Source organism: Elgaria multicarinata, chromosome 16 (assembly GCF_023053635.1).
Source record: "Elgaria multicarinata webbii isolate HBS135686 ecotype San Diego chromosome 16, rElgMul1.1.pri, whole genome shotgun sequence".
NCBI lineage: Eukaryota > Metazoa > Chordata > Lepidosauria > Squamata > Anguidae > Elgaria > Elgaria multicarinata.
Genome location: NC_086186.1, coordinates 21578373 through 21605142, shown reverse-complemented (window position 1 = coordinate 21605142; position 26770 = coordinate 21578373). Strand labels below are relative to the sequence as shown.

Below are 26770 nucleotides of genomic sequence, written 5' to 3'. Positions count from 1 at the left end.
GGCTCTGCTGCCCCCAAAAAGTCAGGGTAAGTGACCGACTTTTTTTGGAGCGGAGTTTCTGGGGTTTGCCCCCGGATGGCTTCGCAATGGCGACTGCGTCATGTAGATGACCTGCTGCCACTCCAAATCCACCCGGGGGTGAACCCTTCGTCAAGACAAGCCCTAAGAGACCGCAGTATTGCTTCCTAAAAGCCAGGTGTAAGATGCTAGGGCAGAGTGGGAATTCAGTTCACAGGCTTTATCCACAGAGAGGCAAAACAGTTAATCTTTTTAAAAAATCTCAAAATAAATGAAAACTTCACAGCATTCTCCCGCTGGACACGAAAAAATAAATAAATCACACACCAAACACGTGCACGCAATCACGTCTTCCTGGTCAAGAGAGAAATATATTCCGAGAAAAGGGCACTAGGTGATTCTCGGTTTAGCCTGGAACATGTTGGCTTTGAGAATAGACGAGATTACTGAAATTTTCAGGAAGGTGCCTGGGCAAATAGCAAGGTGCAAAGATTCCAGACGGAGTTTGCTCAGAGCCTCACGCTCTGTCCAGTTCCTTTGCTTTGCAGAACAGGCAGCCTTCCATTGGGGAATTGGACAAAAAGTGTGGATCCTTTCTATGAGCAGAGTTAGATCTACAATACTGCTATAAAGAAGTAGTGTAGATCCTGCCCTGATCTGAACCAAAACTGCCACCGCTAGCTAACGTAAGATTTAAACCTTTTTGCGTGGGCATGACACACTCCGCTGCTTAGCCAACTACGCTAGCAGTCTTCAGAATTAACCCAAGAAATTTCTATGGATCTTAGGCTATGCCTTATTCAGCAAAAAAAAATCTTGTTTCAGATTTATTGGACTCCACAACGCCTCTTTAATAAGCGTTTCTCTAATCTGCATAATTATTGGAGATGCAATATTGCTTCTTTTATTCATTTGGTTTGGCAATGCCCAGGAGTTGCCTCCTTTTGGGAGGAAGTCATAATAAGGATAAACTTTGTACTGAAACAGTCTTTAATATGGTACGACGTGCATGTCCTCCTAAAGTACCTACCGGTTTCTTGGAAGTTAACGCACAGTTAGCGCAAATGGATTTTCTGAGCCCTTATGACAGCTATTATTACATTGGAAAGATAAATGTTCACCTCCCATAATGCAATGGACTGAGGACTTGACAACACTATTACATTTGAATGGGTGGTATTTAGGTGCCACCTGCGAGTGGATAATACATAGATATTTGGTCTGCTTTTCTTGAAACCCATGCATAACTCTCTCTCCCCCCTTTAAAAAAAGAAGAAAAAAAGAATGGTGTATTTGATGAAATTTTTTTCCTATGCATGTAAAATAAAATAAAATAAATTCATGATTTGTTTTCTGTTCTGTTGAATTCACAATAAAAGTGGCGGGGGGAGAGGAATTAACCCAACCAGAGTTCATGGGATCCTATTGCCTGTTTATACTGACGTATCTCCCACTCCATCTCTTCCTTCCATCAGAATTGGGGAAAATCAGAGATCCAGTGTAGTGTAGTGGTTAGAGTGTTGGACTGGGACTCGGGAGATCCGGGTTCTAGTCTCCACTTAGCCTTGACACTCACTGGGTGATTTTGGACCAGTTACTGGCACTCAACCCAACCTCCCTCACAGGGTGGTTGTGAGGATAAAATGATACACTGACAAGCAGTGATCTATTTCAACAGAGTTCAACTTTCCTCCACTGAGATAATTCATGGGGGAGAGAGGCACCTCCAGTTGCACTATCGCTACTTATTAGATCCATTTCACACCGAGATGTCCATGCATTTCACACGTAACCACTTGAAAAACATTCCACAACACCTTTGAAACGGCGAAGCTTGCTTAATGCTGTATTTGTGATTGGCAACCATTCCTTGTTACTAATGAACTCACGAAATGGAAAATCCCATGGATACTCTTACATCATGGTTCCTACCTTTACTGTACATAAATCTACATAAACCAGGGCCCTGCCCTCAGGTTAATAGAAGACAACACACATGACAGGAGGGAAACATTTGACAACGTCGGTAGCAGTTGTGGGTAGGCCCTACCAAACCCAACGCAACTTGCCAACCATGTCCGCTTATTTATTCCTTTCATTTCAACCTTTCTGCTCAGATCTGGCCTCGGAGGCAGCTTGCAATTGAAACTTCGAAACAAATTAAGGACGTGATGAACCTGTTTACACTGGCCCGGCGAAATCTAAATGCAAAGAGTGGGAGTGTTTGCCGGAGGGCTGCGCTCCGTTGGCGGGGTCACACGGTGTGTTTACCTGGGCCTTGCCCCATGGTCATCCACTCCCGGCAAGCTGCCTCTCTCACCTGCCTCTCTGAACTGACTCATCGGGATTCCATTCATCCTTCCACTTGCTACGACAAGGCTGTGCCAATTTCCCGGTGCAGAGCATTCACCCCCCTCCCCAATTTGGGTTTGTTTGGCTGCAAAATGGCCCACGTAGCTCACCCATCTCCGGCTGACTAGTATTTAGCTGGAGGCAACAGACTTGCCCTTTTTTTCTTTTTTTTAGCCAATCATGCAAGAGAGAAGAGGGGAAATTATAACGCTGGAATCCCACTGGAATAATTGAGGGGTGCTCTCTCTCTCTCTCTCTCCTGATACACATTCCCAAACTATAGGAGACTTCAATAGCAACATCTCTACTGATGGAAAAAGACTCATAGACTCTGGACAAGCTTTCAAGAGAAGTGTGTGGGGAGGGAGAACAGTGACACTGGGTGTTGACAGAAAATTTTCTGGATGATTTCCAACCACTGTACGATTCAGAAATGCATTGTTTTGTAGAGTGACTTAGTACCATTCTGCAGGGGTGGGCAGAAGAGTTCTCTGGGTGAGCTGTAAGAGATCAAGAAGGATTGCTGACTCTCGGCTGTTTAAAGGGTAGCAGCAACCAAAGGATTTCTCCATCTAGATCTTAAAATAAGGCTAATTATTCATTAAAGAGACATCTCTTCACACCTGAAGGGAGTGTGAATGTTAGGAGCTATCCTCTAAACTTAATTAGCCTAACGAAGTAAGGCAGTTGCCTATCAATGAAATGGACAGCTTCCCGCTGTGCCCAATAGGCTTTTACAGGAAGAGTCTTCAAACTGTAACCTGTGGTGAGTGGATACCCTAGCAGACCACCTCCCAACCTCCTCTCAACTCCTCCGACTTGACCCTGCAACCAGACTCTGGGATCTGTCAATTCCAATGCTCCCTCTCCATCTGACAAAGACTAAATTCCAAGGGAGAGGAAAGACAATCTCTGAGCCTGCATCTCCTGTTCGATAAACTCCTGGGAAGATTCCTCCTTAACGCCTGGAGATTCTTGGAGAATTTCCTCCCCCGCTTCCTGTCTCGGTTGGTTGTCTTCTTCAGGCTCCAAGTCCGATTCAAGATACACACCAAGGAGACCAGGCCTGATCCTAACATGGGTAACCAAGAGGGGATTTTTATGCTGAACGACAGTGAACTCGGTTCAGTTTGGGCACTCAAAACAAGTCCCTGGGCTCAGAATTCTTTCATTTTCAGTGTATATATCTTTTGCATCAGTCTTTTCATTGGTAGATATTAGGGTTCTTGTAAAACCCACAATCCTGAATGCTGCCCACCACTGACATGATGACTAAACACTGTACACGTCAAAACTGGGCAACTGGAATGAATGCAAATCAAAAAATCAAAGCTGTAATTAACTCCCCCCCGCCCCCATGACTATCCCTAGGAAGCACACATAGTTATGCTTACAGCTCTTCAGGCATGCTAAAATTACTATGTTCACCATTTCCCATGTCCTCATTCCTCCCGTTAAAATCTAAATCATGTAAGGGAAGGGTATGATATTTGGGATATTTTAAAAATATTTACAAGTAACGCGTTTCATCTGTTTGGATATAGCATTTAAACCAAACAAAGGACACTTGGTTGAATTTCTCTCTCTCTGCCCCCCCCCCCCCGCCTCTTAAATAAATATTTCAGTTCAGTTACTTTTGACTATTAGTAAGAAAATCAGGTATTTGTACGGCACGTAAATCAACATACTTTAGTTGTATTTACTAGATGCAAGTCAAAACAAACAAACGCGCTAAATCAGATTGTGACTGAGTTAGGGCAGCAACAAATTCTGAACCCGTCCTGCCATCACAGGGGTGGCAGAGAAGGAGAAAGCCCAGTTTAGGTGACAGATCTAGGGACAGCAAATGTACGTGGGACAGAAGAGAGCCCAGGATCTTGGTAAGAGGGCTACAAAGGAATAGTAGTCTATCTGCACAGAACCTATGCGCATACAGTTACACACGCATAGCTTCTCTCCCTGGAAAAGCGAATGAGCACACCACGAGAATCATAGAATAGCTGAGTTGAAAGGGGCCTACAAGGCCATCGAGTCCAACCCCCTGCTCAATGCAGGAATCCACCCTAAAGCATCCCTGACAGATGGTTGTCCAGCTGCCTCTTGAAGGCCTCTAGTGTGGGAGAGACCACAACCTCCCTAGGTAACTGATTCCATTGTCATACTGCTCTAACAGTCAGGAAGTTCTTCCTGATGTCCAGCTGGAATCTGGCTTCCTTTAACTTGAGCCCATAATTCCGTGTATCATATGCCATGGTCAACTGAAAGCACGGGCCTCCTCTGCGTTCACTCACCCGGGTTATGTCATCTATTCTAAATAGGACTAGAGTAAGAGTGACTCTGGCTTCTCCAAACAGCCCCCCTCCAGATGTGTCGGACTCCAACTCCTATGATCCCCAGGCAGCTGGGGATCATAAGGAGTTGGAGTCCGACACATCTGGAGGGAGCGGTTGGAGAAGGCTGGATGAAAATAAATCCTTCCACCTTTTGGGTTGGATTTTTGCATCAATGTAGGCCAGATCAACACTAAGCAGGATATAACACTTTGAAAGCGTTTTGAAGACTGTATAGCATGTGTGTCCTGGACCTCAACAGTTGTAACTACTGTAATAAACTGTTTTAAAGCAGTAGTGTAGATCCTGCCCTAATCAAGGTCAAAGAAGGCAGCTATTCCTACACATGTATTTATTTATTATTGCATTTCTATACCGCCCAATAGCCGGAGCTCTCTGGGCGGTTCACAAAATTTAAAACCATTCAAAGTATAAAACAACAGTATAAAACCATGATATAAAATACAATATAAAAGCACAACCAGGATAAAATCATGTCGCCACTGCCTATAAAATCATGTCGCCACCGCAGAGGGTGGCGGGCAGGGAAGCGGTCCAATTCACTTCAGAATCCAATATAAACTTCTCCTGTTAACCTTCAAAGCTTTTCACTGTCTAGCTCCTTCCTATCTCTCCTCTCTCATCTCACACTATTGCCCTGCTCGTGCTCTTCGCTCCTCTGATGCCATGTTTCTCACCTGCCCAAGGGTCTCTACTTCCCTTGCTCGGCTTCGTCCATTTTCTTCTGCTGCCCCTTACGCCTGGAACGCTCTTCCAGAACATTTGAGAACTACAAGTTCAATCGCAGCTTTTAAAGCTCAACTAAAAACTTTTCTTTTTCCTAAAGCTTTTAAAACTTGATGTTGTGCGGACTTTATACTGTTAGTTTTACCCTACCCTGTGCCTGCTTACCCTACCCTGTGCCTGTTGGCATTTTCTTCCCCTCCTTATTGTTTTACTATGATTTTATTAGATTGTAAGCCTATGCGGCAGGGCCTTGCTATTTACTGTTTTACTCTGTACAGCACCATGTACATTGATGGTGCTATATAAATAAATAAATAAAATAAATAAATTAATAATAATAATAATAATAATAATAATAATAATGGACATGCCCTTTGCCCTCTCCCAATTCTCCCCGGAAAGGGGGGCGGAAAATGTCTGAATAGGGCCTTAAAGAGAAAGTGTCATCATGCTACCAAAACACAGCCCTAGGCTATGTGGCTGGCATTTTTCTTCTTCTTTCGGCCTCAGTTAATCCCTACCACCATTTTCAGGGGCTGCTCATTAACCCACGTTGCGGGATGCAGGTGCACTGCAGTGTTCATGACTGCAGCGTCTGCCGAGCAGACATTTCCCACAAGCATTCATCCAAATCTTGGACAGCGAGTGAAGATGCAAGACGTTTAGCATCCCCAAAACGAGCCACAAAATGAAATATGCATCCATCTCCTTAAAGGTATCGACTTGGACTCACGCCTCCGCAGACACCCACTCAAACCAGTCAACACTTCTGCCTGTGCGGGACGCTGCATTAAGGCCACAATTTTATTACCCCCCGCATCGCAAATGCACCCATTTAAGTCCGTAACACTTTCCTGTACTCATCCCTGAAGGCTCAGGGGCTTGGAAAAAACTTAAAAACATAAGTGACGGTTAAGCTTTAAAGTGGAGTGTGGACCACACGCTTCTCTTTCCTCTCTGCTCTAAACTATCCTATGCTGAAACGGATTCATATGAAAAGGCGGAGGCAAGAGGAACACACGGAAATGCATCACCGAAGCTGCCATACATGTACAAAGCCGGTCACATGAAGCAGCTGCCATACAGATTCAGACATTTTCACTAAAATATTACAAGATAGAAAAGTACTCATGTCAATCCTAAGAGGAGTCCTGCTGGATCAGACCAAAGATTTTTTGTAAACCGCCCAGGGAGCTTTGGCTATGGAGCAGTATATAAATGTAATAAATAAATAAATAAATAAATAATCTAGCCTGTCCAGTGGTGTGGTGATAAATATTGAAGTGGGGGCTCTCATCCGGATTTGTTTCCATAGCCACACGCCCAAGGAGAACCAATGCGTCATAGTGGCTGGAGTGTTGGACTGGGAGTCAGGAGATTCGGGTTATAGTCCTCACTCAGCCATGGAAGCTCATTGGTTGACTTTGGGCCAGTCACAGACTCTCAGCCCAGCCAACCTCACAGGGTTGTTGTTGTGAGGATAAAATGGAGAGGAGGAGGAGGACTATGTACACACCACCTTGGGTTCCTTGGAGAGAAAAAAGGTGGGATATAAATGCAATAATAAAAGGAAGAAAGAAAACTCAGTCGTTCGTTTCGTCGTTATTAATAGGATGCAAATATGGTGTCTGGCGAATGACTTGTCTTATTAGCAGGATGAAAATAGGGCAGCTGGTGCCATGTTGAGCAGCGAGTTCCTTGCCAAACGTCATCTTTGGGTGAGCCTCACCAACAGAGGAGATTCCACCCACCCTTTTCACTCTGCGAGAGGCGGGTCCCTTCGCGTCTTCCCTTGTCAGCCTAGGTGGCATTCAGCAGTTTCCCCTTTCGGAGAGTGACTCAGAGAGCAGCACGTTCAGTAAACATGAGATCGAATTATTCTCATAATCTGCCAAAGATGAATAGGTCGGGGTTTGAAAGCACCTGGAATCCAACTTTTGGACAGGGACCAACATCCTCAAGATGTTGAGGAGTGGAAATTTGCTGAGAAAGCTCAAAGGGAGATGACAAACAAAAATGAGATAAGAGAATAAAGCCTGCTGTCAGCATTACTTTTAATTGCCATTTAAATGCCAGCTTGTGTGTGTGTGTGTATATACACAACACTATATATACACATGCAGGTGTGCGTGCGGAGTGAACAGTGGGACATTTTTCTTGCTTTTATGCTGTTTATATTTCTTTTAATTATAGATCATCCCAGGCACCAGGGAAATACAGGGTGCAATTTATAATTATGTTAAACATCTTAAATGTGTCAAGAAATTATACATTATTAAAATTATTAAATATATAAATTTAAACACACATGCACACACAGACACACAAGTAGATTTACTTACATTCAGCAAGCACAAACCTACATTTTTGGTTCCTAAGTGTAATTTCCCCATCACTCTCATCTTTGTCTCCATGTTTTTTTATTTATTATTGTATTATTATTATTTTATTATTATTATTTTATTTATTTTATTATTTATATCACACTTTCCCCATCCACTCCCATCTCTTGCAAGGAACCCAGAGTGGTTTTTGTGAACCGCCCAGAGAGCTCCGGCTATTGGGCGGTATAGAAATGTAATAAATAAATAAATAAATAAATAAATAAATTTACATGGTGGTCCTCTTCTCCACTTTATCTTCACAACAACCCTGTGAGGTAGGTTAGGCTTAGAGTCAGTGACTGGCCCAAAAGCACACGGTGAGTTTCCATGGCCAAGTGGGGTCTAGAACCAACACTCTAACCACTAGACCACATATGTGCTAGATGTCAGCTATCCAGCCAACATGGAAGTACTATCACCATTTAGGAGGTACTATCACCATTTACCATCATCATCACCAACATAAATATAACACTTCCAAGTGTTCAATGCATTTCACATGCTTCTAATTATACTACCTACAAAAACCTTGTAAGTTGTCAGTATTATGATCACCCATATTGCAGATGGAGGAAGAAGGGTGAAGCTAAAGCAGATTAGCTAAGCCCCCATAATGAGCACATAGCAGAGGAGAGAATCAAACTACGGACTCCCTGATTCACAGTTCAGCCTCTTAGCTACTACGCCGCACCAGCTCCCCAGTGTATTTAATGGCCTCCATTTTGAGAGCGGAGTATGGACACACACTCGCCTTTAAGCTTTCCTAGGAATCAGGATGTGGAGTCATGCATTTGTCTTGTTTCAGCTTTCTGGGTGTTGGGGAAATACCTTGACCCTTTTGGGGTACTTGTCATGTCCCTCGTTTGGAAAGAGAGAAAAACAAATATCCCATCCAAATTAGTGGCGATGGTCGCCAATTTGGATGGGTTTAAAACGGGGTTGGTATAAATCCCTGGAGAAGGATATCAATGGCTGCTAGTCCTGATGGCCATGTGCTACCTCCAGTATCAGAGGCAGTAGGCCTAGATACAACTAGCTGCTGGGGAACATGGGCGGGAGGGTGTTGTTGCACCTGTGCCTTGCTTGTGGGTTCCTGGTCAACAGCTGGTTGTCCACTGTGAAGAGAGTGCTGGACTAGATGGACCCTTGGTCTGATCCAGCAGGGCTCTTCTTATGTTCTTATTTTAATTCCCGCACCCTGTAATCTAATAACCTAATTTTGCTTTGGATCACACATGGACCAGAATTCAGTGTTTTAGACGATGAGAAAGTAGCAATCTTGATACTCCTACATGCATTTCTAAGTTCACAATGTGCATAAGCCTACTGCACTTCTGGAATACCCATCTGAACTTTGGAGTCTCCAAATGGACATCCACACAAACTCTGTTCTAAGGGCAGGAGCCTTGGCCGTTTGCCCATAAGAAGGATCTTCTTAAAGATGCCAACGGAGCCAAATACCTTCCCCCAGGTCATTCTTGCACCAACACATTCCCCCATGGGCCTCCGCAGCTGGCTGCCCCTAAATAGATGCTTGTTACTAATTGCACCTCCCAGTAAACACTTGGAAAGGGGAGAAGTAAAAATAGCAACTTGTACTTAGAGCAAAACGGGAAAATGTCAACAGCAGCACACAGGCAACTGCCAAAATACAAGCTGGGAAAGAAGAGACCCGTTGCATCAAAAAAAGGAGACCCTGAACCTGCACGGACACATCAGCAAGGACACCGATTAATTTTAGATCTGTTCTAGATATACATATTCAGCTGTGGGCTTTAGATAGCTTTACAGATGCAGAATGATCACGCTCCTGTCCGAGGGCTTTGTGAAATGCATTCCTGGCTTTGGTTTAGCAGTAGAGGCGTTTCCCTACTTATATTTTAAGCAACACACGTTTGGGTGTGGGCATTTTTGCTTCAGTCCAAGTGGCTTACACGGAGCGCCATTACTGCCGTTTGCAAACATTTCTGCAATCTCCTAGCCATTGCTTTTGCTGCAGCCCTAAAAAAGGCCTTGATAAGCCTGCGGTTGCTGCATTAGCCCCACATGAAATGGATGATGCCTCTGCATTGACGTTATTTCAGCAGTTGTATACCTGCCCCACCCTGAGAATCATGGGAATTGCAGTCTGGTGACGGCGCTCAAAATCCTCTAACAGAGATCCGTACTCCCAAGCCTCAGTGCCAGGGTTCCCTAGGGAGGGGAGAATGTCTAATAGTTATCTCTCTCGCACACAGCACAGCCAAGCCTTTGTATTCATTACAGCTTAGGGGGGAAGAAAACACTAAGGTCAAATGGTTCTGTAATCGGAAACCCTAAACCGTGCAAATGGAGAGATATTGGATTTGCTTTCCCCAATTTATTCCATTGCTGGATGGAATCCCAGCCAGGGATATCACGTTGGCGTCTTGCTGCAATGCAGTGCTAACTTTCCGTCGCCTTCGCTTCTTCATGATCCTTGCAGTTTTGGAGCTATCCAGCGGAAGGGGCAGGGCACGAGAACATAAGAAGAGCCATGCAGGATCAGACCAAGGGCCCATCTGTTCACACAGTGGCCAGCCAGCTGCCCACGGCAAATCCACAAGCAGGACATGAGTGTAACAGCACCCTCTTGCCCATGTTCCCCAGCAACTGGTGTACATGGAATCATAAGCCATGATTCTAAAAGTGGGGCAGGTAATGATGGCAAATCCAGTATACAATTGCTGTGCAGCATCCATTTCGTACCTGTGGGGCTAGCACAGCAGCCAGACTAGCCATCAGGACTAGCAGCCATTGACTGCCTTCTCCGATAGGAATTTATCGTTTCAATTATTCCTTTGAAAGCCATCCACATTGGTGTCCCTTCACTACATCTTGCAGTAGCAAATGCCACAATTTCAACTACGTGCCGTGTGATGTTGCAATGCAAAGTATTTGGAGGTAGCTTGGTCTTGAACGGGCAATTCAAACCCTCCAGGTTCACAAAAGATCTCTTCCTGGCAGAGATGAAACGTACTAGAACTGGTGCATTGATGTGTAAACACAGCTGCCTGCATCTTCAGATTCTCCTGATGAGCGTCACGATGAGCGCCGGCACTTCAAAACGTATGACTACACCACTGATTTTAAGTGGGGATTTGGCAGTGTCCAACAGGGTGGGTGATGGGGAGGAAGCATTTTTGGAGGTGTTAACAATATCGTACCCTAACCGGACCAGTTTACCGGAAGAGCCGAGAATATCCATTTCAGAAGAGCACTCCGTGAACAAGATCTTGGCAAACTGCGAAGTGGAACAAGAAAGCCATGCGGTGTGGATCCTTTTTTACCTTTCAGTGCAGCCTCGCATGCCAAGTCATAACCCCAGGCCATGGGTTAGTAGATCATGACACAAACACCATGTTCTCTCCTGGTCTTTCACTCTGACCTTTGATAGCCCCTGCATCATGAATCAAAAGCATTGAGTTGCCTATGGGCTGTGGTTCAAAGCCGGGCTGGCCGTAGGCCGTCAAGTTAAGTTGTCAACGTCTGCACGTTTGTGAGCAGGCAGGTTGCAATGGCCCAGTGTCGCACGAGGAGGCAAGAGACCTGCATTGCACCACGCCGGCTCTAGCAGCTGAAGCAGAGCTAATAGGCACTCTGGGGGTTTAAAGTTGATGAACGGAGACACACTGATGCCATCTTGGTTAAAGGTCCTGTTGTGTGTGTGGGGGGGGAAATGTGGTGCGTTATTGCTAAATGCTTCCTAGCAGGCGTTTCCAGTAGAAAGGGCTCCCATTAAGCAACACAGCTTAGGAGGCGGCGGGAATTGCATTTACACTGTGCAAAAGGAGGCAACTCAACCCTCAATAACAAGCTTGCTTCTAGCTCCTGCGTCCTTTTCAACAGTACCAATTGTTTCTGGCAACAGGTGAGAAGATGTAATAAAGAAAGAAATAATCAACCCTCCTTCATTGTATCCATTTGGCCTGGATTTCTCTCATCAACTCAGATCTTCGATGGTATGTTCCCAGTTTTCCCCAGGACTCTTATGTTCTTGGCATTCTGTGTTCCCATGTTTAAATTACTCAGGGAGTTTGACATGTGACGCACCAGCCGAAATCCTGAGAATCTTCACTGTCTACTTCGAAATGATTCAAGTCTCTAGTCCTCAGGGCCGATGAGACATGCTTGAGAATGTGAGCAGTGCCTGGTGAAATTTCAAAAGGACGTGCGAATGATTTGGACTGCCAGCGGTCAAGGAGTCTGAAAGTCTACACACTTTCAAGTCTTTCCCCATGAATGAGAGAAGAAGCTGAAACAGCTTACGGTCCAAGTGGGACCCACGTATCTAAAAGACTGCCTTTTTCCGCACATACTTGCTAGTGCATTAAAATCTTTGTTAGCAGCTTATCTCCAGACACTTGCATATTTTGAAGAGGACTTCCCCAACTTAGTGACCCTCAGAGGAAAGCAGACAGGGCCTTTTTGCCACACTACGAACGGGGCCTTTTCGGCTGTGGCACCCATTTAGGGAACACTCTCTCCAAGGAGGTGCTCACTTGGCAAATAATAATAATAATAATAATGGCATCACATCAAAAAAACTATACAGAAAACCTTCAGAAACAGGGCCTGCCAAAATATATCCACACCAACATCCAGAAAGCTGTCACACATGCTCAATTGTCAGGAAATTCCTAAATTTATAAAAGACAGCATGACCTGGCAAAGCCCGTCATGTCCGCCTAGATAAACCACTATGAGCGAGAAAAGAGATGATTTGCATCAAGTGCATTTTGTTTCCTTTTTAAAATATGGTTTTATTCTGCCACCTTTATGTTTTTATTTTTGTTTACTATTTTAGCTTGTGTTAATTAGAGATGTAGGCTCAGAGAAAATCCCAGAAAAAATAGAAAAATCCCAGATGAATTAAACAACATTTCTTCTGTATTTCCACCTCCTGGGGATTTTTGGAAAATGGTGGTGGTGGGGGGGGGAGTTTCGCCCCTGAATTTTTCTGTTTTCCCCCAACTCTTCACATTTCTAGTTTTAATATGATGGCTAATAATTCTGATTTTGTGTCGCCATCATCTGTTAGTCGCCCTGAAGGGTGGAATACAAATCGTTTTTAAATAATTAACTAAAAGAAGTAATGCATGACTTACACAAAGAGACATGAACATTTTTATCTATTACTCAAGCTGCAGAATTTAGAGTTTCTTGGTGAAGAATTTGGGTTACTTTGGCACAGGGCTTGGAATTTGAAGCACAGCGTATTACACACGCTTCCATAGAAGTTTCTTAATCCTAGCTTATCTACACATTTAGCCCGGTCCTGTCTATCTTGTTCCACTTGCTCCTAACTCTGCCTGTTGCTTGAGAAGTTGATGGCCTAGCAAATTGCATTAGAATTTTGGAGATGAGGTGCACAATTCATGATTTAACTAAATCAAGTTAAGTTCACTGATGGAGAAGGAACTGTTTCGCTGCAATGCAATCCTATATCTGTATACTCAGACGACGGCCACCCTGGCCCTGTTTAGACAACACAGTCAGCCGTGGTTAGGCCGGTAACTCTTTTGCAGCAAATGGTTAGTGAGCAGGTTTAAACCATGGTTATGTAGCCACCATGGTTAGTGATGGTCCACACTATACGCTTATTTATTTATTACAATATTTCTATACCGCTCAAGATCTAAAAAACATTCTAGAGTAGTGAACATAGGTATAAATAGTAAAAAGAAAACAGATTAAAAAAAAGCAAATTAAAACTGTTTAATTTAAAATAAAGGACCGGGGGGGGGGGGGGAGTGGCTGGTCAGTTGGGGAAGGCTTCTCGAAATAGTTGTTTTTGGGAGGTACCGGAAGCAGCCTAGTGTTGGTGCCTGCCTGACTTCCAGGGGCAGAGAATTCCACAGAGAAGGGGCCACCACACTAAAGGCTATTCTCCTGGTGGATTCCAGTCGGGCCAAAGGTCCACGTGGAACCACCAGGAGCAGGCCCTCCAATGACCTCAGTGATCAGGCAGGTTGGTAAGGGAGAAGGCGCTCTCTTAGGTATCCTGGTCCCAAGTTGTTTAGGGCTTTGTACATTAGTACCAAAACCTTAAACTTGCCCCAATAGCGAATAGGCAGCCAGTGCAATTTCTTCAGCAAAGACGTTATATGCTGAAAAGAGGCCGTTCCTGACAACAGCTGAGCTGCTGCGTTCTGCACTAGCTCTAGCTTCCGGAGCAGCGTTAAGGGCAGCCCCACATAAAGCACATTGCAGGAATCCAGTCTTGGGGTTACTAATGCCTGTACCACTGTGGCCATGCTATCCCTGTCCAGAAGAGGCCGCAGTTGGCGAACCAGCCGATGCTGGTGAAAGGCACTCCAAGCCGCTGCAGCCACTTGGGCAACCAGCGACAATGATGGGTCTAGTAGTACCCCAAACTACGAACCTGATCTTTCGGAGGGAGTGCAGCCCCATCCAGAACAGGCAATGAGCCAGTGTGGTGTAGTGGCTAAAGCGTTGGACTGGGAGTCGGGAGATCCGGGTTCTAGTCCCCACTCAGCCATGGAAACCCACTGGGTGACTTTGGGCCAGTCACAGACTCTCAGCCCAACCTACCTCACAGGGTTGTTGTGAGGATAAAATAGAGAGGATTATGTACACCGCCTTGAGTTCCTTGGCGGAAAAAGGCAGGATATAAATGCAATAAATAAATAAATAATAAATAAATATTTCCCAGACTCGGGAACCACTCACCCACAGGGCCTCTGTCTTGCCAGTTATGGTTAAGACGACACGCTAAGCCATCATGTTTGACTCAAAATGCTTAACCAGCGTGGCTTAGCGTGTTGTCTGAACAGGGTCACTGAGTTCAACGGGACTTAATCCCAGGTAAGTGTGTACTGGACTGTTGCCTATAAACAGTAATTTATGCTAACCACACTAAGAAGAATGAATTGCATGTGAGCTTATGTATGTATGTACGGAGCTGACGCACATCAGGCCCGTTTGCATGACCAACTGAACATGTGTGAAGTTGGGGGTTGCCACTGCAATCGTGCTTCCTCCACCCCCTTGACAGGTGTTCAGTCGCTACAGATAAGCACAGTTCATGCGGACAATTCTCCTTGCTCTCGCACAAATGGAATGTTGCAGAAAGGCCATGCGGTTGGCTACAAGGATTTCCACTAGCCCCACATTTTCTAGGACTGTGGCAGGAATTCCAACACTGCACATGGAGTGCTTCTGAATACTCTAAAACCAGGAGCAGGCAGATCTCACACTTGCAAGATCGACTTTTTGACGGGAATCCTGAGAACCACCGAAAGAGACAAACGTAGAGTCAAAGAACTGTGAGCCCAAGGATTTACTTTGAGTAGCAGATGGGAAGGCAGCCCACAAACCGTCCACACCAGAATCCACTCCTGCCTCTCCGCCCTGCTTCATTTCATTATACTTCATTTCATGAGTATAATTTAGGACAGGGTAGAGTTGCTTTGTTGCTTGTTATTTAAACAACGGGGAGTCAGAAATCCTTGATGACCTACTGCAAATAGGAACATAGGAATATGGAAAGCTGCCTTATACTTATACTGACTTGGCCTATGTAGCCAGTGTTGTTAACACTGACTGGCAGTGGCCATGGCTAGACCAGGCCTATATACCGGGATTGTCCCGGGATCATCCCTGTGCATCCAAATGACACACAGGGGATCCCTGGAGCAGGCAGGGACGACCCCTCCATTTGCCTGGGATAATCCTTAGGTCTAGCTAAAGCCAGTGTCTCTCTGGGATGTCACGCAGGAGTTTTTTCAAGCTTTCCTGGAGACAATGGCGTTTATTTATTTATTTATTTATATTTATTTATTGCATTTTTATACCGCCCAATAGCCAAAGCTTCCTGGGCGGTTCACAAAAATTAAAACCATTCAAAGTATAAAACTAACCGTATAAAACATGATATAAAATACAATGTAAAAGCACAACCAGGATAAAACCTGCAACAGTGCAGAAATGCAAATTTAAAACAGCAAAGTTAAAATTGAATTTATAGACTGTTAAAATGCTGAAAGTATACAAAGGCGTTTGAACCTGAGACCTCACGCATGCAAAGCAAAGGCTCTACCACTGAGCTATGACCCTTCCCAGAGTTTTACCAGTAGATCGAGACCTACCTTCCACCCACCTTTGCTCTGAAGTGCTATATAAAGATGGTCAAGAAAGCTGCCACCGGGGCCTGCAGAATCTCAACGCATGAAGCTGCCACCTACTTTCAAGACCGTTGGTCCATTAAATCCAGGCTTGCTCAACCTAGCTAGATGTCTTAGACAACAACACCCAAAATCCCCCCAGCCGGCATGGCTCTTCAGGGCTGTGAGCAGAGACAACATTTCTAGGACGGCTGCCAAGGATTCTTTTTAATTGGGAGATGCCAAGGAGCGAAGACGAGACCTCCTGCATGGAAAACATGTACTCGACCACCAAGCTCCCTTCGGTGCATTTAAGTGTCTTGTTCCATGAACATCGGAGTCAAAGGTGAGTCAGCCAGCTATTAGCAACTCCTCCAACCATGATCCTAGCCAAGACCAGCCCGACACAAGAGCCAGAACAGGCAGGAGAATTCCAAGGATTCCAAAGATAATGGGGGAAATCCTTTGTCAGGGGGAGCAGGGAGAGAAAAACCTGGAGCAGGAGAAATACGCCTACTCTCACAGTTTCGGGAGAGCCACGTATGCAGAGGAGAATTCACCTCTGTGGTTCTTCTGATGGCACTCCCCTTCTGCCATGTGGTCTATAACATTATGCACGGTGTGGAGAAAGTGGATAGAGGCACATCTTTCTTCTTCGCTCATAATACTAGAGCCCACTGGAGTCATCCCGTGAAGATGCGCGGTGGGACATTCAGGACGGACAAAAAAGGAAGTCCTTCTTCACATAGCACATAGTTAAAACTATGCAACTCACCTCCACAAGAGGTGATGATGGCCAACCATTTTAGATGGCTTTAAAAGAGATTTAGATACATTCAGGGAGAAAGATAAAGCTGCCCATGGCTACTAGCAATCATAACTATATACTACCACCAAGATGAGAGGCAGCATGCCCCTGAATGCCAGTTGCTGAAGAACAGGAGAGGACCATTGCCCTTAGGCCTTGCTTGTGGGGCGACCTTAGCTCAGTGTGATAGAGCACATGTTTTGCATGCAGAAGGCCCTCCAGTATCCGAGGCAGTAAGCTTGTGTGCACCAGTTGCACAGGAACATGGGTGGGAGGGCGCTGTTGCACCATGTCCTGCTTTGTGGTTTCCTGGTCGACAGCTGGTTGGCTCCTGTGTGAACAGAGTGCTGGACTAGATGGACCCTTGGTCTGATCCAGTAGGACTCTTCCAATGCTCTTATGCCCTAGGTTCGATCTCCAGTTTCTCCAGGTAGGGCAAGGAAAGAATCCTGCCTGAAATCCTGGAGTGCTGCTGCCAGTCAGTGACGACAATACTGGGCTAGATGGACCAGTGGTCTCACTCAGTACAAGGCAACTTCCTATGTTCCTACGGGCCTCCCAAGGGTATCTGGTCAATTACTGTGATACAGAGTATGCTGGGCTAGACAGGCCTCTGCTCTGATCTAGCAGTGCTGCTCTTACGTAGCATTGAATCACCAATGTTTCAAGAAGGGTTATTTGTTTGTTTGGCTAGCCCTGTGACCGTATCCTTTTCTTAAAGCCCTAATCGGCCTGGAGCCAAGTTACCTAAATGATCATCACTTCCCATATACACTTGCCTGGGCCCTAAGACTGTCCTCAGTGGTCCTCCTCCAGGAGCTCGTGCCAAAGGAAGTGAGTTGGGTGGCTACTAAGGGCCTTTTCTGCTGTGGCACCCCAGTTGTGGAACGAGCTTCCCAGAGTAGTGCCGATTATTATTATTATTATTATTATTATTATTATTATTTATTTATATAGCACCATCAATGTACATGGTGCTGTACAGATTACACAGTAAATAGCAAGACCCTGCCGCATAGGCTTACAATCTAATAAAGTTGTAGTAAACAATAAGGAGGGAAGGAGAATGCAAACAGGCACAGGGAAGTGTAAACAGGCACTGGGTAGGGTGAAGCTAAACAGTATAGAGTCAGAACAAACTCAATATTTAAAAGCTATAGGGAACAGAAAAGTTTTTAGCTGAGTTTTGAAAGCTGTGATTGAGTTTGTAGTTCTCAAGTGTTCTGGAAGAGCGTTCCAGGCGTAAGGGGCAGCAGAAGAAAAAGGACGAAGCCGAGTAAGGGAAGTAGAGGTCCTTGGGCAGGCGAGAAGCATGGCATCAGAGGAGCGGAGAGCATGAGCGGGGCAATAGTGTGAGATGAGAGAGGAGAGATAGGCAGGAGCTAGACCGTGAAAAGCTTTGAAGGTCAGCAGGAGAAGTTTATATTGGATTCTGGAGTGAATTGGAAGCCAATGAAGAGATTTCAGAAGTGGAGTGACATGGTCAGAGCGGCGGGCCAAGAAGATGATCTTAGCGGCAGAGTGGTTGTGCTCTTTCCTGCATCAGGTGAAGACCACCTGATTTTCCCAGGCAGTTTGGTCTTCCCGTTTCAGTTGGTTTAAATCTAATTGATGTGAACCACCCACACAGCTTTGGCTATTGGGTGATACAGAAAAGTAATAAATAAACCGGAGAAGCCAGGAACTGAACCTGTGCTACCACAACATGACATGTGGCATTGTGCTGCAAACAACAGTCTATTACTACAACACACTCTGCATGTGGCTGCATGAGCCCCTGAAAAGTGTTCAGATGCTTCAGCAGCAACCAGCTGGTCTCCAGCAAAATGCACTAGCTAGAGTGCTACCTAGAGCAAGTCACAGAAAATCTACACTGGCTCCGTTTATTACTCGTAATAACTCGTGCTGGTTTATTACTCGTAATAGCAGGGATGGGCAGAAGGTAAAATCTGCAGATGTTTTGGACTTCACCTCCCAGAAGCCCTTGCCAGCAGGGCCAATGTTCAGAGAATGCTCAGAGTTGACGTCCAAAACGTCTAGTGGACAAAACAGTGGGGAAGGCCGAACGAAGCACCTTGATAGGCTTCTTCCATATTTGGGCAAAGATCCTAAGAGCCAGGCCTGTGGGTTTGTTGGGATTCAGCTCAAGTGCAAGAAACCTAGAGTAGGCAGCTCCTTGAGAATGTTGCCTTTCATTGTTATGATTGCTGCATGTTTCTAGCCCTCATGGCTGAAAATATGTTGGAGAAGGTGGGTTGAACTCTGTTCAACAAGATTTCCAATGGTTCAGGAAGGGGGGGAGGGGCCATGCATCAAGTGGTGTGTGCCGACCCAGCAGCTAACAGAATAAATCATAATTAAAAATGCAGACATAACTGCAAAGAAATAAGAGCAGCCATGCCAATTTGCCCCCTTTGTATACAAGAGAGCTTCGGCTATTGGGCGGTATAAAAATGCAATAAATAAATACATTTGAACAGGTTACAGAATTCAGTTTGTCTTGGTACAGAATTTAGATTCCCCCTTTTTTAAATGTGCAAGGTATACATGGCCTTAGAGAGGGCAAAAGAAAGAATCCAGAGTATAGCAGGAGTATGTGTGTTCCTTATCAGACATGGCCTCCGAGAGGGCAAAAGAAAGAATCCAGAGTTTAGTGGGAATGTGTGTGTGTGTTCCTTATCAGACATGCAATCTATTTTTTAAAATAAAGTGCATGGGTTTTGTAATAGGGGTTGCTATTAGGATCTAGCCGCCTTCCCCATGGCCATGCTGGCCAGGGATAATGGCTGTTGTAGATCAACACATCTGGAGAGCACCAGGTTGGGTAAGGCTGGGATAAAGAAACAAGCACAACTGGATGAGATAAACCTTTGCAAACTTAGGTAATACATCACGGTGTGTGAGGCGGGGGGGGGAGTAGTTTTAAGAGCCCACAATGAAGGCCCAGGACTCCCTCACCCCTCCCAGGCAGTACTGACCAAATTATTTCTTTAAGAAGGCAGATCCCCAAAAGCCCAGGGGGAGGATTAGGGTCAGAAGAAGGTTAACTCTGCTGGACAGGGAGGTTTTGTTTTTTAAAATGAACATTGCAGCTGGAAATAAGCCAACAGGGTTGAAGGAAAAATCCCATTGTCTTTAGGGAGGAAGCACATCAACAAGCACATTTATTAAATGTAATAAATAAATAAATAAGGGCAGCCTAAAGACCAGGCACGGTCTTCTAAACCAGTCTGCAGCAGCTGCTTCTGTTCACAATGGCAGACTTTTAAGAACAGAGTGGCAGTTCATTCCTTTTACCAGTGTGGCCTCCAAAGGGAGAAGCCTTGGTTGCTGCTGAATTTTAAATAGGGTTTTTCCAAAGAGCTGGATGCAATAATAAGCAATTTGGCGAAATAGGGGCTCTTGTATTAAAAGCGTTCAAAACATTTTTTTTAAAAAGGTATCACACTGTCTTCTTTCTAGGCATATGCAATCCACAAAGGAATATCCAGTTACGGAGGCTTCCTGTGGGATCTCTCTCTCTTTCTAACACACAGGATAATCTGATATAGGTCACGCAGGGTATACTCCACTCCCCCACTCGTTTGAATAGGCAATAATAACAGCAACAATAATGGGATGAGAATCTTCTGGTTTTAAAGCTCTGTCTGGATCACTCCAGAGTCCCATCTACCAATATCAAATGGGGAACTAGGGATTTGCTACAGGGAAGTAGCAACCCCTGACCCTAATGTAGGTTCCTTGGAACATTCAACTATACTCCCAAGGTCAGGCTATGAAAAGGAAGGGCCCTCACCACCTCCAAAAACTGTTCAGCAAGTATCTCTCCCTTCAAAACCAAGGACATGTGTTTTAAAAACAAAGAAACAAACGGATAAAACAACAAATCTTCTTTCGTAATAACTCACATTTCTTTTTAAACTTTACTTCGAACAACTAACTCAAGTAAGAGATCGTCGTTCACTCAAAAAGTATGCGCGCCACACGGTGAACCCATATACATGGGTTGGACTTGATGGTCTTATAGGCCCCTTCCAACTGCACTATTCTGTGATTCTATGTCCTAATAAAAAGGAATCCTCTTTCCCATGTATTTCATTAACTCTAAAAAAAAAAAAAAAAAACCACAAAGGGGAGAAAAGTATTTTCAACTAGAATTCATCGGGAAAAGGTTTTTCACCAACACATCACAAAACATCAAGTAAAGTAACATATGGGATGGAAGCATTAGTTTTGAAAGTCAAAACAGCAATGCCAGTTTTGTTTTCATATGTACTTATAAATGCAACGAGCATTAAATCGAGTGGATTTTAAAACTTTGCTTGAGCTCAGCAGAAAACGGCTAGAATCTCCAGGGTCTATCAGACGGGGGAAACTAGTAATTTGCTATAAGAAAGTATCAACCCAAACTCTTAAGGTTCCTCTGAGCATATATAAAATGAGTTTTCCAAAACTAATTCCCCCCCCCGCCCCCACCAGCAATTTTTCTGGTTATTCCCAGCATTATTTTGCAAATTGCTTCCAGCCTCTCCACTGAGCACAGCTGGGGGCAATTCCCACAAACACCTCCCCAAATCCCTTGATCTCGCGCTGCGTCTTTCTAGCAAGGCTCAAAGGCGATCTGCTCTTGAGCAGGGAGGACGATCCCCGTGCAGCGAGCGCTGCTGCGCTCATCGCTCCAAACTCATGCCCTATTTATTAACACACCCCCCCACAATAATTACCTTTCTATGCCCCCCAATAATTATCCCCCCCCCAATACTTAATTCCCAACCAGGTCAAGGCAAACACTGGGGGAAGAGAAAAAGAATAATAATGCATATCCAGCGCACTCACCGCCTAGATCTCCCCCTGGACCGTGACTCGTATCTGGAGACCCGTCTCGCCCCCTCCCTCGATTAGCACTCTCTCCCCCCACTCGGCTTAAAGGTAACTCGCTCACATGATACCATGTAACGAGGCGGAGGGACTTGAAAGTAACTAGTTTTCCTAAACAGGAGGCGGAGGCAGCGAGCCTACCCAGCAAGGCAGCCAATCAAGGGAATGGAGCATTGTGACGTCTGATGCAGCCGCACCAATCGATAGGCCTCCTGGGAGAAAGGGAAAGGAAAAAAGTAAAAAGGGGGGGGAGGCGGGGGCTCCGTGCGAGACCCGCCAATCCAATTGATTTAGGATTGGACTGGGCGTCTCTTGGGGCGGGCAGAGAGAGGAGAGCGCAGCCTGATTTTTAAAGGCACAGGAGCCTCTAAATCAGAATGAATGGTTCTCAATGAAGTGTGGGGATCAAGATGATGATGATGGTGATATTTATTTGTATCCTGCCTTTTGCCCAATGCTGGGCCTCAAGGCAGCCTTACAAAGTTTAAAACATACATTGGGGGAAACTAGGCTGACCATATAGAAAGGAGGACAGGGCTCCTGTATCTTTAACAGTTGTAATGAAAAGGGAATTTCAGCAGGTGTCATTTGTAGGCATGTCACACCTGGTGAAATTTCCTTTTCATCACAACAGTTAAAGCTGCAGGATGTATACTGCAGCTATACTGTGACCAGATTTAAAAGAGGGCAGGGCACCTGCAGCTTTAACTGTTGTGACAAAGAGGAAATTTCACCAGGTGCGACATGCATACAAATGACACCTGCTGAAATTCCCTTTTCTATACAACTGTTAAAGACACAGGAGCCCTGTCCTCCTTTTCATATGGTCACCCTAGGGGAAACAAACAAAACATAAACGTTTAAAAGACGCAACAAAATTATAAGACATTAACATAGATGGAGGGCCAGATTATTCTCCAAAGGCCTGCTGGAACAAACAAGTTTTTGCCTGCTTCCGAAAGCCCATCAAGGAAGGAGCCAGTTTAGCCTCCCTGGGAAGAGAGTTCAAAAGCACTGGAGCAGCCACCGAGAAGGCCCTCTCCCATGTTCCCACCAAGCGCCTCTGTGAAGATGGTGGGACTGAAAGAAGGGCTTCTCCAGAAGATCTCAAAGCACGGGCAGGCTCATAAGGGAGAATACGGTCTTTCAAATAACCTGGACCCAAGCCGTATAGGGCTTTATGGGTCATAACCAGCACTTTGAATTGTGCCCGGAAACAGACTGGAAGCCAGTGGAGCTGTTTTAACAGGGGAGTTGTGTGCTCCCTGTAACCAGCCCCAGTCAACAAGATAATTGGAGAGTCTGACTTGCGACTGGAGGCTTCAGGGATTATTATTATTATTATTATTATTATTATTATTATTATTATTATTCAATTGCATCCTCTCCACTGAAACAGGATCTTCAGTGGGTGATAAGCTGTCTTAAATTAGTTTTAACCTACGCTAAATCTAGAGTGTCATCAGATGAGCATTTTATTGCACGCTTGTTACTGGCCACTCACGGTTTTTCGTGGGTCCTTTTGACAATGATGACGTCTGCCTCCCCCCCCCCACGCCTACCACCCTTTTTCACAGTTATAGAGTGACAAAATAAACCCGTTTTAATCCGAGTCTTCTGAGGTTGTACTACAAATTGCCCACTAGAGGGTGCTGTCCCCACTGAAATCCATTGAAATCTACAGGCCAGGTGGTCACTGGTCTCTTCTTGGTGCTGGTTCTGAAAGCAGAAGAGAACCCGCAAGAGAGCCTATGATAAGGAAAAGCAATTCCCCCGTCTGATGAACCCTACATATTACTGCTTTATAGCGGTACTGAAGTGCACTGATAACTGTTGGGGCACAGGACACATTCCATATACCACTTTCATAATGTTATTTCCTGCTTTTTATTCCACATTAGCTGAAATGTACTGCAACAAACGTCTTTGTGTGTCCTACAAAGTATACATGCGTGAGAGGGATACAGCGTTACCATGATGGGGTGGTAATGATTTGACTCAAGGTGTAGATCTGGCAGGATCTACACTACTGCTTTAAAATGGTTTATAACAGTAGTGACCACTGTTGGGGCCCAGGACACACTCCATATACAGTTTTCAAAATGTTTTCAAAGTGGTGTAGATCTGGCCCTGATTCCAATCCATTTTAAATTCACTCCAATCCAAACTCAGTTCCTCAGAACATGTGTAACTATTTATTTAGGGGACAATGCAAAAGCTGGAATTGAAAACACATTATTTTAATTTTATTTATTTATTACATTTATATCCCGCTTTTTTTACCTCCAAGGAACCCAAGGCGGCATACATAATCCTCCTCCTCTTCTCCATTTAATCCTCACAACAACCACCCTGTGAGGTAGGTTGGGCTGAGAGTCTGTGAGGGGCCCAAAGTCACCCAGTGGGTTTCCATGGCTGAGTGGGGACTAGAACCCGGATCTCCTGACTCCTAGTCTGACACTCTAGCCACTACACCACACTGGCTTTAAAACTGTGGTTAGATTAAGGCCACAGCTAGACCTAAGGTTTATCCTGGGATCATCCAGGGTTCGCCCCTGCCTGAGCACTGGATCCCCCGTGTGTCACCTAGATGAACAGGTTTGACCCCTGGACGATCCAGGGATAAACCTTAGGTCTATCTATGGCCTAAGTGCTGTTTTAATCATTGTTTTAAGATAAAAATATATATGTTTAGGGTATGATTCCATTGTTTGTAGATGTTTGTAAACTGCCTTGCAAATGCTGTTGAAAGGTGCTATAGAAATGAATAAACAAGCAAGCACATAAATGGGCTGTTTTCCATGAGCCCTGGTCTATTTCATTCTAAGTATAGTGAAGGAAGCACCCAGTAGCTTCCATTCAATATACTTAAGGATATTGAGGGAAGGTCCCTCACCAGGAAGGAAGGTTGCTTAGCTTGAAAAAAAGAAGGCTAAGGGGAGACATGATAGACGAGTACAAAACCATGCATGGTGCGGAAAATGTGGACAGGGAGACATTTTTCTCCCCGTACCATAATACTAGAACCCAATGAGGTCATCCCAGAAAGCTGATTGGTGGGAGATTCAGGACAGTTAAAAGGAAGGACTTCTTCACACAGTGTATAATTAGGGTGGAATTTACTTCCATGAGGCATAGTGATGTCCACTAATTGTAATGGCTTTAAAAGGGGGTGGGACAAATTCCTGGAGGAGAAAGCTGTCAATGGCTACTAGTCCTGATGACTATCAAAGCTATCAATGGCTACTAGTCCTGGAGCGTGTTCAGAAGAGGGCAACCAGGATGATCAGAGGTCTAGAAACAAAGCCCTATGAAGAGAGACTGAAAGAACTGGGCATGTTTAGCCTGGAGAAGAGAAGATTGAGGGGAGACAGGATAGCACTCTTCAAATACTTAAAAGGTTGTCATGCAGAGGAGGGCCAGGATCTCTTCTCGATCCTCCCAGAGTGCAGGACACAGAATAATGGGCTCAAGGTAAAGGAAGCCAGATTCCAGCTGGACATCAGGAAAAACTTCCTGACTGTTAGAGCAGTGCGACGGTGGAATCTGTTACCTAGGGAGGTTGTGGGCTCTCCCACACTAGAGGCATTCAAGAGGCAGCTGGACAAGCATCTGTCAGGGATGCTTTAGGGTGGATTCCTGCATTGAGCAGGGGGTTGGACTCGATGGCCTTGTAGGCCCCTTCCAACTCTGCTATTCTATGATTCTATGACTATGTGCTACCTCCAGTAGCAGAGGCAGTATGTCTATGTACACCAATTGCCGGGGAACATGGGTGGGAGGGTGCTGTTGCATTCATGTCCTGTGTTTTCCTGTGGGCAGACGGCCACTGTGCGAACAGAGATGTCATGTATGCCCTTCCTGCTCTGGTGTTGGGAGCAGGTGACGCAGAGAATCAATCAGAAACAGATTCTGATTCAGAAGATGCCGAGCCAGTGGGGGAGGAATTTCACACGGGAGAGCCTCCAGCTGCGAATGCGCCCCTCCCAGAGTCTGTCTCTCCAAGGCCAGATCCTATGTTTTCAGGAGACAGGGAGTCAACTTCTGGGGGTGAACAATTCAAAACATTACTGGATGCTAAGAATCGCTGAAGTTAAGTTCAGCGAGATTAGCAGCAAAAAGACAGTCAGAGAGATCTACACTCCCCCTCCACCTTGAAGCTTGGAACATTTGAAAAGCCTTTTCTTTCCTTTGAAGGGTCAATTGTTTTGCTGAGTTTGCATAGCGTTGCCTATGGGGGATTTTCCCATAAGGGTGCCTAGTTTGTGTTACAGCAGTGTTAATTGTTTGCAATAAAGCTTTGTAGATTAGCCTAAGAACTTACCTTAGTTTTGACTCCTTGGGGATGCTTGAGCAGCTACAGCCCACGACAAGAATACTGGACGAGATGGACCCATGGTCTAGGGTGACCATATGAAAAGGAGGACAGGTCATTTGTATATATGGAGACGCTGGTGAAATTCCCTGTTCATCACAACAGTTAAAGCTGCAGGAGCTATACTAGAGTGACCAGATTTAAAAGAGGGCAGGGCACCTGCAGGTTCAACTGTTGTGATGAAGAGGAAATTTCACCAGGTTCTCCATATATACAAATGACACCTGCTGAAATTCCCTTTTCAATACAACTGTTAAAGATACAGGAGCCCTGTCCTCCTTTTCATTTGGTCACCCTACCATGCTCTGATCCAGCATGGCTCTTCTTATGTTTTTATATTTTTAAATCTGATGCCCTCTAGGTGTGTCAGACTACAACTCCCATCATGTAATTTGACACATCTATAGGGTGCCAGATTGGGGAAGGTGATATACCCTGATGTTCCGACAAAGGCCGCCACATTTGAAAAGCATTACTTCCCCCACCCGAAACCCATCCCATCCCAACGGCTGCAAATGTGTTGCTATTAAATATAGAACCCGGAGCGCACACTTTCACATGCAAATGACAGCAAGCGAACAACAGATGGCATTGTACACCAAGATGGAAGGCTGCATCTGCTCCCTGTAAGAAATGCTAATGGGGAACTAATTAGGCATTCACCAGGAGCCATTACTCAGGCCTTTGGGACAATGGCCGTGTTTATGAGATACCTCAGAAAGACAGGGGGTGGG

The 26770-nt window shown here is 45.1% G+C and overlaps 1 protein-coding gene across 1 annotated transcript in view; it reads right to left on the bottom strand.

Annotated features, from left to right (window-relative positions):
* The window catches only part of KLHL25 (kelch like family member 25), a 36055-nt gene extending 14365 nt beyond the window's left edge, over positions 1 to 21690 (bottom strand). The window contains exon 1 of the mRNA XM_063142897.1: positions 21620 to 21690. The gene's annotated coding sequence lies outside the window, so the exon portion shown is untranslated. The remainder of the gene's footprint in view (positions 1 to 21619) is intronic.
* Between the last annotated feature and the right edge of the window lie 5080 nt (positions 21691 to 26770).